At 46.5% G+C, this 14,568-nt stretch overlaps 1 protein-coding gene across 4 annotated transcripts in view; it reads right to left on the bottom strand.

The window, feature by feature from the left end:
- Positions 1 to 14,568, bottom strand: part of DAB2IP (DAB2 interacting protein) — a 157,523-nt gene that overhangs the window by 135,163 nt on the left and 7,792 nt on the right. Inside the window, exon 1 of one of the 4 annotated variants that reach the window (XM_074556449.1) lies at positions 14,088 to 14,553. The exons of the other annotated variants lie outside the window; for them this stretch is intronic. The gene's annotated coding sequence lies outside the window, so the exon portion shown is untranslated. Of the gene's footprint in view, positions 1 to 14,087; positions 14,554 to 14,568 lie in introns of those variants that run through there. 4 annotated transcript variants of the gene reach the window in all.

Here is a 14,568-nt window from a genome sequence, read left to right as displayed (position 1 = left end):
TGTCCCTGTCCCGGGCAGGGCAGTTCCCCAGGCTGTCCCTGTCCCTGTCCCGGGCAGGGCTGTTCCCCAGCGCTGTCCCTGTCCCTGTCCCTGTCCCTGTCCCTGTCCCTGTCCCTGTCCCTGTCCCGGGCAGGGCTGTTCCCAGCGCTGTCCCTGTCCCGGGGCAGGCGGGGCCGCTCCCGCTCCGCTCCGCTCCGCACGGCTCTGCTGCCGCCCGCAGGCCGGAGGGCGCCGGCTCCGCCTGGGATCGCTGCCACATCCCCGGGACGGGATCACCGCTCCCTCCCAAGAGCGGGCTTCCTTTTAGAATTCCCTTTCTACGGGGATTAGAAAATATGCTCCTTGCTTTTTCCCCTGCCCAAATGCTAAAAAACATTTAAAAATTAACATCCCTTTTAGTGGAGTTTGTTACTCTAAGCTTCATTACTTCCAGCCTAAAGAACCCCAAACAATCACAAATCTTTGTGTTTTGAAATAATAATCAAATAAGGAATAGTCCAGGTGAGATGATGATAAGTCAGCTGAGGAGTGAAGTCAGTGGCAATGCAGCAGAGTTAAACGTGTGTAGGTTTTATTTCTGGTGACACACTGAGGTGCTGTATCCCAGGTAAGTTCACCCAGAATTCACATACAAAGAGGTCAAGTGGGTTTTTTGGACTTGCACTGCATTTTCTATTTTGTTAATGAAAAAGGAGTCAAGTATATAAGATGCTGACCAGTCTGAGGGCAAATTAGCAAAACTCCTACACCCGTGCTGAATTCCAAGAATATGACTGAAGGAAATCTGGAGAGCCCAGGTTTCATTGCTTCCATCTGTAACAGCACTCAGGCTGGGTATGCTCCCAAGCTTTCACCCAAATCACTTCCTGGCCATCACAAAGGTTTTACAGCCCTGCCTGGGAACCTGCCCAGCTTTCCCAACCTGCTTTTTTCCATGTCATACTAAAAAGCATATGTGGATTTAATAATTACTAATCCAATGACTGCATTACTTACTGCGTACAACTGAGCTAAACGTGCCAGCATCAAATGATCCCAGAGCCCTGGACAAAACTGCACATCTGGAATGGGCCCTTGCTTTCAGAACCACGGGGGATGCAGCCAACAACCACCATGGAACACAGCCTGTGCCCAGGAGAACTCCGACAAGGAATGTGACTCCCAGGTGGGAGCTGTGGGTCACAGGGCTGAGGAATGGTGCCCAGCCAGTGTGAGGCACAGCAGCACCTGCAGCAGCTTTAGGGGATCTTTTCCCAATGGACAGGGATCATTGAAGAACAGGAGTGATTGCTGCAGTGCACTCCCTGACCTTGGTGTGGACACAAGAATCAAGGGCTTGCCTGGTGATTTGTGACCATCAGATGAAGCAGCTCCCCTCTCTCTCCAGCCCTCAGTGTGAAGTGAGGACCATTCCCAGTGAATTTCCCCTCTCCCATGGAAGAGGCCCAAGGCTGAAGCTCACAGAGGCTTTGGTGCAGCTGCCTCAGCCCAGGCAGTGCTGTCACCGCTGTCCCTGGGAGGGGCTCTGACCCACGGCCCAGCTCTGCTCTCCAAATGCCCAGAGCACCTCCAGCCCGTGGGAGGATGACGAAGAACATCCCACCAGGAGCACAGGAGAGGAGGTGGAGGCAGCTCCTGGCTATCTGCCAAGCCTCACCACTCTGCTTTTTCATTTTTAGTTTCTGCTCTTTGCTGCAAAGTTTCTACTTATGCTCCGGTTTCCACGGCAACTGCATTTCTTGCCTTTCTTCTCTAGCATTAAATTTTTTATTTGATTTCCCTTCTTCCCAAGACATGACTCTCTTTTCCTTTTGTAAAAAGGAATTAAGTGTTGTCTTCTCTTTGGTTGTTGATATTTTTAAAGGAGGTAGGAGACACTTTCACTCAGGCAGAATCTGCCTAGAACAGCAGCAGAGATTTAATCTCCCAAGGAAGAATGTCAGGGGATTCCCTTGCAGAAAAGCCATCTACTGTAATTATCTTAACAAGGTTATGACATGCAAGAGTTCCAGGTACTGTGGAACCCAGCGTTTTTTTAAAATTGCATGCTCATTTGAGACCAGACCTGGCCATTTTTTCTCTGCAACTAAACATTTTAATTTCTTTTTAAAGCATTACTTCTGACTCTTGAGCAGTCTCAGGAGAGTAGTTTAATATTGGAAGTGCACTAGAAATGTGGTCTTCAGTTCCAGACTGTAGGAGAATTCAAACTTTTCACTGGCAGTGTGGCTGGGAGAGAGGAGTTGGGGTGAAGCTGAAGGACCCCTCTTCCTTCCCCTGCCATGGGCAGTCACCCACAGCAGTGCCTGCACACCCTCACACAAAGCACCCAGAGACAAAACCCTCACAACCCATGGAGATAAGGCTAATTAATTTGTCTTGCCCTTGTCATGTTGGGACTGAATAATCTGACAACCAGAATTTATTTGAGAAGGAAAAAATTCATCAGAATAGCAAATCTGGATTAGATCTGTTTGGTTTTTCCAAGCTTTAGCTTCATCGTAAACATAATTTACATGCTGCAAAGCCCTGAAATAATACAGGTTTTCATGTCAGCTCACTATGAAAGAGTCTCTCCACATCTAAATTCTCCAGCACATTCAGGCCATAAACTGACCCTCCTGTACAGTTGTAGATTACCAGGTTTCCAGTCTTTATCTCTGCCTGGTGGGATTTCACAGTAAATTCTTTCAGGACTGAATAAATAAAAGAAGCAAAACCACAGCATTTGGCTCATAAGGCAACACAAACAAATCCGTCCATGGGTGCTATCTTGTTTGCAGCACATGTGCACAGATTTACATGTAGGATTGAGGCTTAGTGCTCTGTTTGTTTAGATTTTCATTATTCTGTACCCCAAGCATAAGGTAAAAGACTTATGTATAAAGACTGAACTTGGAACAACTTTAAGAGTAAGCTGATCTTCTTAAATCATTTTATTAACCCAATTTTGCAGTTTTTAAAGATACTCAGAAGAAATAAGGGAAATGGGTCAGGAGTGAGGAGCCCGGTCTACTATACTGGGTTCATGTCTCTCTCCTGCTCGTGAATTCCCTCCTCCAAGGAATATCTAGGTCAGGAATTCACAGGATCTTATAGAAATCTGGCAATGTTCAGTGTGTTTGCCAGCCAAGCTATTTGAATTGTCAGATATTAAATATATGTACTAGGATCTGTACTGTAAAATCCCATTACAACTTACACTGTACATCAACTCCCCATGGATTGGCTTCACTGCAGGCCAGGTCCCCCACTTTGAGTCAGGGTCAGGAGGAAAGTTTTAGACATGTGAGCACAGCCTCCATGCTTTCCTCCCTCCGAGATGCCAGGATTAGGGATTCAAAGAGCTGCTCTAGGCGTAGTCCCCTAAATCGCAGCCATAATGCAGCTTTTATGTGGCCACGGACAGGCTTCATGTCTGCAGTGTTTCAATTCCCAGAGTGGGGATTGATTCAGGCAGACAGCAGCTTACTCAGCTCTCAGCTGCTGTGCTGAGGCGAGAACATCCAGCAGCCCCTTGCTCATCCTCGCTTGATTTAATGATTTGCTGGCCAGACTACAGAGAGCGGCTCAGGAACTCCTACCCAGCGTGCCGTGATTTGTGGGTTGCTGTTGCTCATCTGTAATTGCAAGGAGAAATGCTCATCAATCACTCCAGCTCTCCAGCAGAACGTTGGGAGATACAGCAATGGAGAGCTTTCAACCTGGCCTATCTTTCAGAAAACATTCTAATCCTGCAAATAAAGATCTGGACTCTGTCCCGGTGCCAGGACGAGAGCAGCTCCTTCCTGATCCCAAGGGGCACAGCCATCCCTCAGTGAAATGAACCAATATTCCTCCTCTTGAGAGCAGGGACAAGGCTGGGAATAAAACCTGCTGATTTTCATTGCTGCACTCATGAACTCTCAAGTCACAGCATCAAAACATTTTTCTTCAGCTCTCTTGGAGCCCCTTAAGGCACTGGAAGGGGCTCTAAGATCTCCCTGGAGCCTTCTGTCCAGGCTGAAGAGCCCCCACCCTGCCAGCCTGTCTCCAGAGCAGAGGTTCATCCTTCAGTAGTGACCAGAACTACAGTGTGACATGAGTGCCCCTCTCCCATTCCCTGTGCCTGAGCCACCTGAGCACCATTGCAAATGTTTCCTCTGCTCTGTGAAGCAGAAAATCATCATCACCCAGTGGGACAAGAGAATCCCTGTAGGTAAACCCAAGACTGAGTGGGGATTCCTGGGAAGCTGCACTCCAGATCTCTACAATCCTTATCATCCTCATTATTGCTCAGTCAGATTTGAAAACTCTTTTTCCAGCAGTCCTGTGAGCAGCACACCTTCCCAACAACATCCAGATCTGAACCGCTCACACTCATTTCCTGCAGTCTAATAGAACACAATCTTAACACGATTTATTGAGACAATTAAAATTCAGAAAACAAGCTTCTCCTTGCTCCATAAAGCACAGCAAATTTATTTGCTGCAGTCAGTAAAAGTCTGCTGCCTAAAGCAGTGCAGTAACTCAGCAGGGCCTGCCCAGGGACTGCGGGACCCTCAGAGCTGGGCTGGGATAATCAATTGGAGCTGGGTCTGCACCAGGGACCCCGCAGCTCCCCAGCCCCTCCACACCTGGAGAAGCAGAAAAAAGGTTCAGGAAGGAAAAGCTTTGGAGGGTCTGTGGTTGCTCTGTGCTCAGCTGCCGTGCCATCCAGTCCTACCAACAATTGTGACCAGTTTTGAAGCTGCACATTTGTACTACCCAGTATTTCAAGTTCCCTTAACCAAAGACAAAATAGAACAGATTTTTCATCTACCAAACAAAAAAACCTCCCTAATTTGGAATTATTGGAATCATTACAAATGTGTAAGAAGGCTGCAAGCATTTGGATACACCACACTCAAGCCCCAGTACATACATTTATGCAATGAAATCCCTTAATTTGAAACAGATCACCAAAAAGCCAGCTTGCATTTAGGCTGCCTCAAAGAAGAGATGTCATGCTAGAGATTTTCCCAGTTACTTATAAAAGAATCACTTCTTTAAAGTTTTCTGGTTTGAGAGGTAATTATTAAGTGAATTTAGAATATAATTGCTCTGAACAATGACAAACTTGTATTATACCCTGAGTAAGCAGTACAGGCAGGTGATAAATTGCAGAAGTAATGCTACATCAGTTTAACTTCCTGCCGAGTCACCCTGAACTGCTCCAGCCTTGCACAAAATAGCCCTTGCTTTCATTACTAATAAAACACAGAATTAATTACTCAAAATAAAAGAGGCCTTGAAAATGTGCCCAGACACTGAACCATGCTGGCTTTTGCATTCTTTTTCCCTTTCTTTTTTCTCCTATAAATGAACCTCAAACCCATGATTCCTATGATTTCTTCAAAGCCAGCTGCACCACACCAGGTTGTGTTCAGGTCTCTTCCATTTCCAAGTGGATGCTCAGGACCTGCACACACAGCAGACTCTCCAGTCACCACACTCCTCTCAAAATACTTCAGTTGATGGCTGACTGTACCACAAATTTCATTTCTCTGTCTGGATTATGATAAAAAAAGCTCAGTTTGGAAATCCGCTCAAGCAGTGGAAATATTTTAGACCGGGATCCAAATCTTTCAAATGTCTAGTGCTGGACTGGAATTCTCCAGGGACTTCCAGGCAATTCTGCTCCAGCTTGAACAAGAAGAATCCCTGGCTTGTTATTATTAACAGCTGGGAATCTTTATTTCCCTACTCTCCTGTAAGAAGCATTCCAGCTTCTCCCAGAATCTCATCATTATAAACCATGCAGGTTTAGAGCTGTGCCTGTTTTCATCTCAGCAGTTCTCCAGGAATTTGCTTCAAGATGAAACATCACCCAAAGTTTGCAGGAGATTTCAGCTCCTGTCCCCTTTGTGTCACCCCCCACACGCTGACAGGGGGCTCTGGCAGTGGGTGACCTGCATCCTCCTCCCTCAAAGCGACCTTGTCACGAGCAGCACCAGGAAAAAGCCATAAAACTTCTTTAGAGAAACACAAACACAAGGTTCCCACCAATTCCTAACCAGAGCATTTAAAAGCTCTTGGGCAGCCGTCCAGCCCTTCTGGCAGCTCTGTGTTCATGGAGGAAGAGAACGTGGGAGAAAGAATCCAATGGCACAAGGAGCCTGAGCAGCCAAACAGCTGCACGAGGAGCCGAGCTCAGGCTCTGTGGAGCTCATTCTGGAACCCAGGCTCTGCAGGGCTCTTTCTGTAACCCAGGCTCTGTAACCCAGCTCATTCTGGAACCTAGACTCTGCAGGGCTCATCCTGTAACCCAGGCTCTGCAGGGCTCTTTCTGTAACCCAGGCTCTGCAGGGCTCATTCCTTAACCCAGGCTCTGTGGAGCTCATTCCTTAACCCAGGCTCTGCAGGGCTCATTCTGGAACCCAGGCTCTGAGACAGGGCTCATCCTGTAACCCAGACTCTGCAGGGTTCATCCTGTAACCCAGGCTCATTCTGGAACCCAGGCTCTGTGGAGCTCATTCCTTAACCCAGGCTCTGTAACCCAGCTCATTCTGGAACCCAGGCTCTGTAACCCAGCTCATTCTGGAACCCAGGCTCTGCAGGGCTCATCCTGTACCCCAGGCTCTGCAGGGCTCATCCTGTAACCCAGGCTCTGTGGAGCTCATTCTGGAACCCAGGCCCTGCAGGGCTCATTCCTTAACCCAGGCTCTGCAGGGTTCATCCTGTACCCCAGGCTCTGCAGGGCTCATTGTGCAGCCCAGCACAAGGCTGAGCACAGCCTGGGGTCTCCCTGTCAGTGCCAATGTCCCTGCTCAGCCCTGGGCAGCTCCTCTCACCCGGCTGACCCTGAGTTCCAGCTCTGCCTGCAGACACAAAGCTCTTCCTCCCTTCCCAGAGCGCCCAGCTGGGGCTGGAGCCTCCACAGGAGAGGCCTTGGAGGGTTCTGATTGGCACAGCCAGTGTGGAAGGGGCTCCATGGGCCTCCCAGGGCTCCCCTGCAACACCTCCAGGGGTAACAACATCCCTGCTGAGCCACTGCAAAGTCACTTTTGCAGTTCTCTGAGGCAAAGAGTGACACACAAGGAAGGCAGGATTTAGAGCGTGGGCTGAGTCTCATGTGAGAAGATTCTGACTGCAGAGGTAAAGTATTGGCTAAATTTTATAATGATGGAGTTAATTTTGTTGCTAAGAAAAGCAAAGGCATGATGAGGACTGGCTCCAGAGATTACACAGTGTGTGGTCTCTGCACTTGAGGAGCTCTGCACAGCACTGATTCATGTTACATCAATTACTTTAACAAAGTCAGATTCAGAATAATATTTATAAAGCTGAGATCCACAGACCTTTTTGCAATCACCTGGGTACAATCACCTTATTCACAAAACTGGCTATAAATTATGCTAATCAGTGAAACACTCAGAAGAAGAAAAGAGATTTCTTGTGTAATTTTAAATGGATTCCTATTAAAAAATTGGAATATATGAAATTACAGAGTTTCAGTGCGCATTTCTATTTGAATCTTGGGTGTCAGCAATATAAAGGTTAAAGCACTATGATCAGGAAATTCAAAATATATCACTTTTATTGTGGGGCCCCTTCTATGTCTCCACAATGGTTAAATATAATACTGGAAGGTTTTGGTGACATCTTAAACACCAATCCTGACCACTCCAGTGAAGCCTAAATGAAATGGTAATTTTTCTCTCAAGGCAGTCCTATCTCTGACTCAGTCCCTCTTGTATTTTATCATTACTTTAATAATAAACCCTTTCCTTTGTGGTTTTCATAACATAAAAAGTTAAACAACACAGTGAGATACAGCTTTCTCTTCACGTCCTTTGGGGGAGTAATTTAAAAAACCATTTAACTTTAGCCTACTCTAATGTATATTTCAATGAAGGGCACATTCCTGTGCACTGTTCAGGTGAGACAGCACCTGCAGAGCAGTTGGCACTCCCTGAAGGTCAGCAGCAGCACAGTGACCTCAGTGAAGTGAAGCTGCTTCTGTAAGGCCGGGCTGTGGGAGCAGAGGGGCTGACACTGCCCAGGGAGGCCCTGCCAGGAGCAGGAGCGTTCCCTGGCCATGCAGGGCTGCCAGAGCTGCATCTCCACCTGTCCAACCCCACGGGACCTCCTCTGGCTCCTGAGCAGCCCAGGGAGCTGGGGAGCACAGCCTGGGAGGTCACTGCCTGGCAAGGGATTCCCATCTTGCAGCTCAGGCACAAGGAAGGGGATACTGCACATGGTTTAAAACAAATCCCAGGATTTGAGGTGAAGCACAGGAAATCCTGTATGAGGTGTGACATCTGGCAGCCCTTCCTCAGGGCTGGATGCTGGGAAGTGAGGAGGATAAATGGCTCCCTAAAGCCAGGACTGGGCTGTGGGCACGGGCTGCCCCGTTAGCTGGGCCACTGCTCCTCTCCAGCTGCCTCTGCCTTTTCCAGGATCCCAGCCCTGGATCCCAGCCCTGGATCCCAGGCCTGTGTCCATGCTGCCTGCCTGTTCACAGAGCACAGCTTCTCCACACTTTTTGCCCAGGTTTTTCTATACTCAAGTGAGATTTTCCCCCTTTCCCTGCTCTGCTCTCTCGTTACTGCTCACAGCTCATCACCAGGCACAGACACGGGTGACTCTTCACCTGACTTTGTCTGATGATGTCTCAAGTTCAGATTCCATGGGATTAAAATCCCCAATCAGAGGTTACAACTTACAGAAGTTATAACTCAAACAAACAGGTCCTTTTGTAGGACTCAAACCCTTTGCAGCCCACTCCTGACCCTGCAATGCAGCCCTAGGGACTGGAAACCATTGAGGAATGTCCTTGTGTGTGGATTCTTCCTCCTTTCCACGAGGTTGTTTGCAGACACATTAAACAGTGCTGCTACTTGGGACACAGAATCCATTAAAAGGAGTGATGTGCTAAAATTAACCACGTATTTGTTTTCTCTTCAGTTTCTATAGAACACGAGGAGAGATGCAGATGGTTAACAGCACTCAGATTATAGTGATAGCTGTAAAATTTGATGACTGTTATCAAAAGCATCGTATGGCTTATGAGAGCAAGTAGCAATTAAAAAAAAAAAACCAACAAAAAAACCAACTTCCAAGCTTACCCTGGGCAGGGAACAGGAATAGCAAAGGGGGATTAAAGCCAGTTTCATGCTAAAGGATTTATTAGAAATAAGAAGATCACTACTTCAAACCTTGACAGACACAGGTAATCCTGAGCAGTTTGGATATGAATGAAATAGAGGTGCTGGGTGTGAGCCTCAATCACTGACAAAGAGAAATTTAAATCTGGGGTGGAGATTTTACTGCTCAGGAAAGCAAGGCAGGGATCAGCTGCACAGACCTGAGACAAAGGCCAAGCAACTGCTCCAGCATCTCCAAGTGGCACTCCAGACACAGCCCTCCTTCTCCATGGCTACAAAAATGCTGTGCTGCACCTCCTCACAGGCAGGGAGATGCCTGACAAAATAAGCTGAATCACTCACTTCCTCCACTTTCAACCAGAACAAGACTTTGTTCCACCTCTCTGGATGAAATATTAATCCAGCCTGCAAGAGAATGATTCCCCCAGCCTTCCATCAGAGACCTCTCTGTTCAGACTCCTCTGTGGAGAATTACCTTTGCTCTTTCCCAGCTGCAAAAGCTCTTGTATTCCTGTTCCCCCTCCCTCTTCTGAGCTGCCATGACTGGAACTCCAGACTTTCCAAAGTTCCAATGATTTATTGAAACCAGTTCTGCTTAGTGAGAGCTCTGGCAAGCAGAAGCTGTGCTAATGCACCCAGCAATCCACAGAGCGAGATCAAATCTCCCAAGAACATTTTCAAGTGGTAAAAGAAGAAACAACAAGGAAAGGGTTGGAAGTTTCCAATGTTCCCTGAAACATGGAAGATCATGAACAGAGACATGAGTATCTTTTCTCTTAAGGTGTGTGTCTGCCCATTCACTGGAGGAAAATCAGGGACTGACTCAGAAATCAGGACAGACAGAAGGACAGGACACACTGTTCCTTGGCTTGGCCTCTAGAGAACACATCCAAAGCATCTGTGAGAGCCATCTCTTAACCCTTAAACATTCCAGTGCTCTCAAAATATCCATGTTACATCTACTGGGACACAAGTTCTTTACGGTGGGAGAAAGTTTCTCACAATCCATTGGGGAATATGTTTCTCTGTGTTGGTTTTTAATTTATATTTAATCTCTACCCAACACCAAAATATGTACATACATAATTAGCTTAAAATATTCAAGAACATTTCTTGATGAGGGATCCCTTTGCAAGGAAAATGATAGTAAGAACCAGAACTGAACGGATTTACTGACAAAGCACTAACATTCACAAAACAGCACTTTAAAAAAATCCACCAAGCTGCTCTTAGATGGCTCAAATGCCTGAGATGAAGAAGTCTGGCAGCACTTTCCAAAGGCACATAAAACAACAGCAATCTCAAAAGGTCTTTAGTCTTTTTTTAACCAAAAATACTAAAAAAAGACTCCAATTCTCAAACCTTGACTTTGCTCCAGAGGTTCAGTTCTTCCACACTGTCCTTAAGCCATTTAATTTCAGCACTGTTAGATGGGGCTGCAGCTGGAAGTTCAGTACAAGCCTCATCCCAACTGACTTTATTCTTTGCCTTCAGTTCTCTGCTCCTAAATGAAAAATTACTATCTCAGAACAAGGGAGTAGGAAAGCAGGGTTTGAGCATTCAAAAGTCCCTCACAAAATTGCCATGAAGCTCTGGCTACACTTTTTCCAAGACTAAACTCCCAAGATTTGTTGGAGTCCCTGCTCCAGTCACTCTGTACCGTTCCCAGAATGACATTCTGGGTCAGGGATGTAAGGACAGGCCAAGCCCAGGGCAGGCTGTTGGCAGCTTCCTGTGACAAAAGAGAAGATGTGGGCCGAAATTCCTTGAGAGAAAGAAAGACTTCCAAAATTTCCATGAGGCAATTCTAAACCAACCCTCCTTTTGCTGATTTTCACTTCCACAGCTGCTCTGCAAAATGGTTTCACATAGTCTGAACCAGAAACCAGGAACTCTCTGGTCTCCTGTGCTTGCCACTGGATTGTCCCAGTTTTTCTGAAATCCTTCTCTCCCCACCAATGCTCCTCTTCTGTTAAAAATTTAGTTTCTGTGCTTCATCTGACCTACATGGAGGCAAAATACCAGGTTTTAATCTTGATTTTCTTATCTTGATTTTGAAAATGTTGATAGTCTACTGGCAAGCACCAGGAGCGGTGACATCATAACAGGAGGCGGCATCTATTCCAAGGAGCTCAGAGCCAGCAAAAATACTCCCAAAATCACAAAAATAGTTCCTATTACATTTTACTCCTTGGCAAAGGACTATTAGATTATATAAAAGGCAAGGCTAGCACAGATACAGGCAGAGAACTTCATGGTAATGGCAGAGCCTCATCACTCTGGGTCTGGAAACCTCAATTCTAGGTAGGTCAGACTTATCTTAAGCTGAAGTTCACCAGAAATGTCCTGATTTAGACTCCAGGCACTGAGTATGGCAGAAGGAGCCACATTCTTTGTGAATTAAGTGAGACTGAACTCCCAGAGAAAGTCTGGCAACCAAGTCAGACAAGAGAGTTGTGGTGGTGGAGAAGAGGAAAGGAATCTGTGTGGATTTCTGAAATTAGTCTGTAAATATACACTGATGTTGCATTGCCAGAGTTGCCACTTTAGCAAAATAAAGTAATTTCTTGTTGTGAAAATGAGAATTCTTCATCTTCAAGGAAACAAAAATCCTGGCCTGCTGAATAACCTGTGCTGAGATTTTCCAGACTCCCAAGACATGCCAGGTGGATTGTGCTCTCCACAGCAAAATGACAAATGCCCTCCAGCAATTTATAATTGGGAAGAAGAGCAAAGAAAGGGAGATAGGCAAGGAGGAAGACTGTGGAGCAAGAAGAATGGCAGAGGACTAATGGGGAACACAGGAGATGCTGTGCCACTGCAATGCCATGAGAAAATCTCCCTGTGTGTGACCCTGGACAAGGCAGTTCTAACTCAGCCCCCCTTCAGAAGAAGAGGATAAAAGCAGCACATTTAAGCTGGCATGAAGTTATCTGGATTAGAGGGAAGAACACTGGAGCATTGCAGTGCTGATGATGAGAGCAGCACATCAGCCACAGGCAGGCAAACAACAAGTGCTTTGCAGCTACACAGGATGCCATTAAAAGGAAATATTGACCAGTGCTAAGTTGTGGAGGGGTTTGGGAGGGATCCAGCAGGAACCCTCTGCAGAAGGGTTACAACCAGGAAACTCTACCCTTACAAAAATATTTATCACAGTCAGGCCAGTGAACCAAGGAACTGCTGTCGGATGAAGCATGAAAAGCAAAAAATAAACACATTTTTCCAACCAGCTGGTGTTTGATCTGAGCATGCATATGGACATCCCACGGAACTGCAGAGCTCTGATTCCACATCCCACATTCTATTGGTCACCCCTGCCAGTGGCTGAGGAACCTTCTGGAGCCAGGTGTGGAATGGAAGAGATCCTGTGGAGTTCAGAGGTCAGGATTCCATTCCTCATTATAATCATCACCCAACAGCCCAGTGACAGGCTGGGAAATCTCTCACTGACAATACAATTCCAGCAAAACAGAACTAAGCCAGCATTTATTGTTATTGTTGTTGTTGTTATTATTATCAATGAATAACAAATAGCTTTTCTGTCCCCAGGATGAGTTATTACTGCAAACCCCACTGGGACTGGTGCACACCAGACCTTTCAAAGGTTTTTGAGCGTCCATACCAGGAGTGGCACTGCGAGACCTCAGCCCACATGTCCCCAGCAAACCCAGTGCCCTCCTGGGACTGTGCTGGTGCTGAGCTTGGTGTGATCCAGGCATTCCTTCACAGAACCGTGGAATATCCTGGGCTGGAAGGGACCCACGGGGATCATCAAAGCCCAGCTCCTAATTCCTTCCGTGACTTGCCACACTTTTCCTAATTACAGCAAAGCAAGTTTTTTCTTCATTAAAAGAGCTGCTTTTGATGATCTGGCAGTGGGCCAGGAAAATGACTAAGTGAAAAGATACCTCCCTGTCAGTGCACCAGCTCCTTGCTGTACCCTGGAACATTTGCTCCACGCTGGTGCCCGGGTGCAAGGAAGCACAGCAGGAGCACGACCCTCTCCTGTTCATCTGAACTCCACTGGATATGGAAAGCTCAGGTCAGATCAAGCATCAGTTACATAAATCTGCTGCTCCCGTGATTACAGGTACTGAACATTCACCTTGTAGTACATATCAGTAAACAAGTCACACATTTGCTGCACAGTTAACATTAACCCACCGACACAAAAAAAGCTAAAAATCAGGTGTTTGTCAAAAATAAATTTCAATGAGTCTTCAGCAAAGTCTCAGAACTATATTTTGCAGAGGTCCCCCTTGAACAGACCACAGAAAAATGAATAATGTGGCTCACTGGAAGGAGGGACAGGATTTTACAAACCATTAATATTTCTTGCTAACTTTGTTTTGTGTGGATAGAAGAGTCTGACTGGAACACAACCTGCAGAAAAAGAATCCATACCCATATTTTAGAGGGCACATGCAAGAGTTCAGGATGTGCTAACAGGGGGACAGTGGTGGCCCCAGCTCTGCTGTCCCGAGGTGAAGGAATGGCCCCAGCTCTCTCAGCAGGTCATTAGTGGGCAGGATTTAACAGGCTCACAAACTGCATCTTGTCCTCTGCTGAGGAAATACAGACTGCTGCAAACTAACTGTGCTTGGTCTGAGATAACAGAAAAAGAGATTCCATAAGCAGGAAAACGAGACTTGAGAGTTCTCTGCATAAAGATACAAACCCAAAAATGAGCTGCTGTTCTGAATTACAATTACACTCACACTGCAGAAAGTTTGGGTTAAGACTTATTGTAAAACAATTGCTACACAAAAGAGAAAGAGACAATCATTGTTCCAACTCTGCTCATTAAAGAAATTCAGAGACAAACCCAGTCTTTGATCCCAGGCATTGCTAGGAGGCAACTGTACACTGCAAATGATTCACATTCATTCCTAAAAAAACAACCCCCCTTGCAAGTAGAAAGTCAGTCCCGAAATTCCAAAGTCTTTCCCTGCTTACCTTTTTACAAGCAGGTCAAATTTTTGGAAGTAGTTTCTCAGAGCAACTCAGACATTCCACGTTAACTCTCGTGCTGCAATAAACAGCTGCAAAACTCCCTGATTTACTTCCCGGCTTGGTGTGCATGCTGAACCCCAGAAGGAATCCCACACAAGGCAAAAAATAAAGGAAAAAACACCTCCAAAACCCACAGGAGAAGCAACTCAGCCTTCGGGCAAAGCACAATAAAAGTTCCACAGGGAAGCAGAAAGGAAATCCAGTGCCGAGCAAAAGTTTGGGTAAGAAAGAGGGAAGGCAGGCGGGCTCCCCGCGCCCGCAGTCCTGGCTGAAGGTGCCGCTCCTGCAGAATCCACGGAGGCTCCGGCTCCTCGGAGCAGATGGTATTCACACATTATTCCCCAACAGCAGCATTCCCCAGCCCAATCAGGAGGCAGCACTCAAAAGCCAAGTGCTTCCCAGACTCTGTTACAGTTTTCAATAG

The sequence above is a fragment of the Zonotrichia albicollis genome, chromosome 21 (assembly GCF_047830755.1).
Source record: "Zonotrichia albicollis isolate bZonAlb1 chromosome 21, bZonAlb1.hap1, whole genome shotgun sequence".
Lineage (NCBI taxonomy): Eukaryota > Metazoa > Chordata > Aves > Passeriformes > Passerellidae > Zonotrichia > Zonotrichia albicollis.
This window is presented reverse-complemented; position numbering and strand designations above follow the sequence as displayed.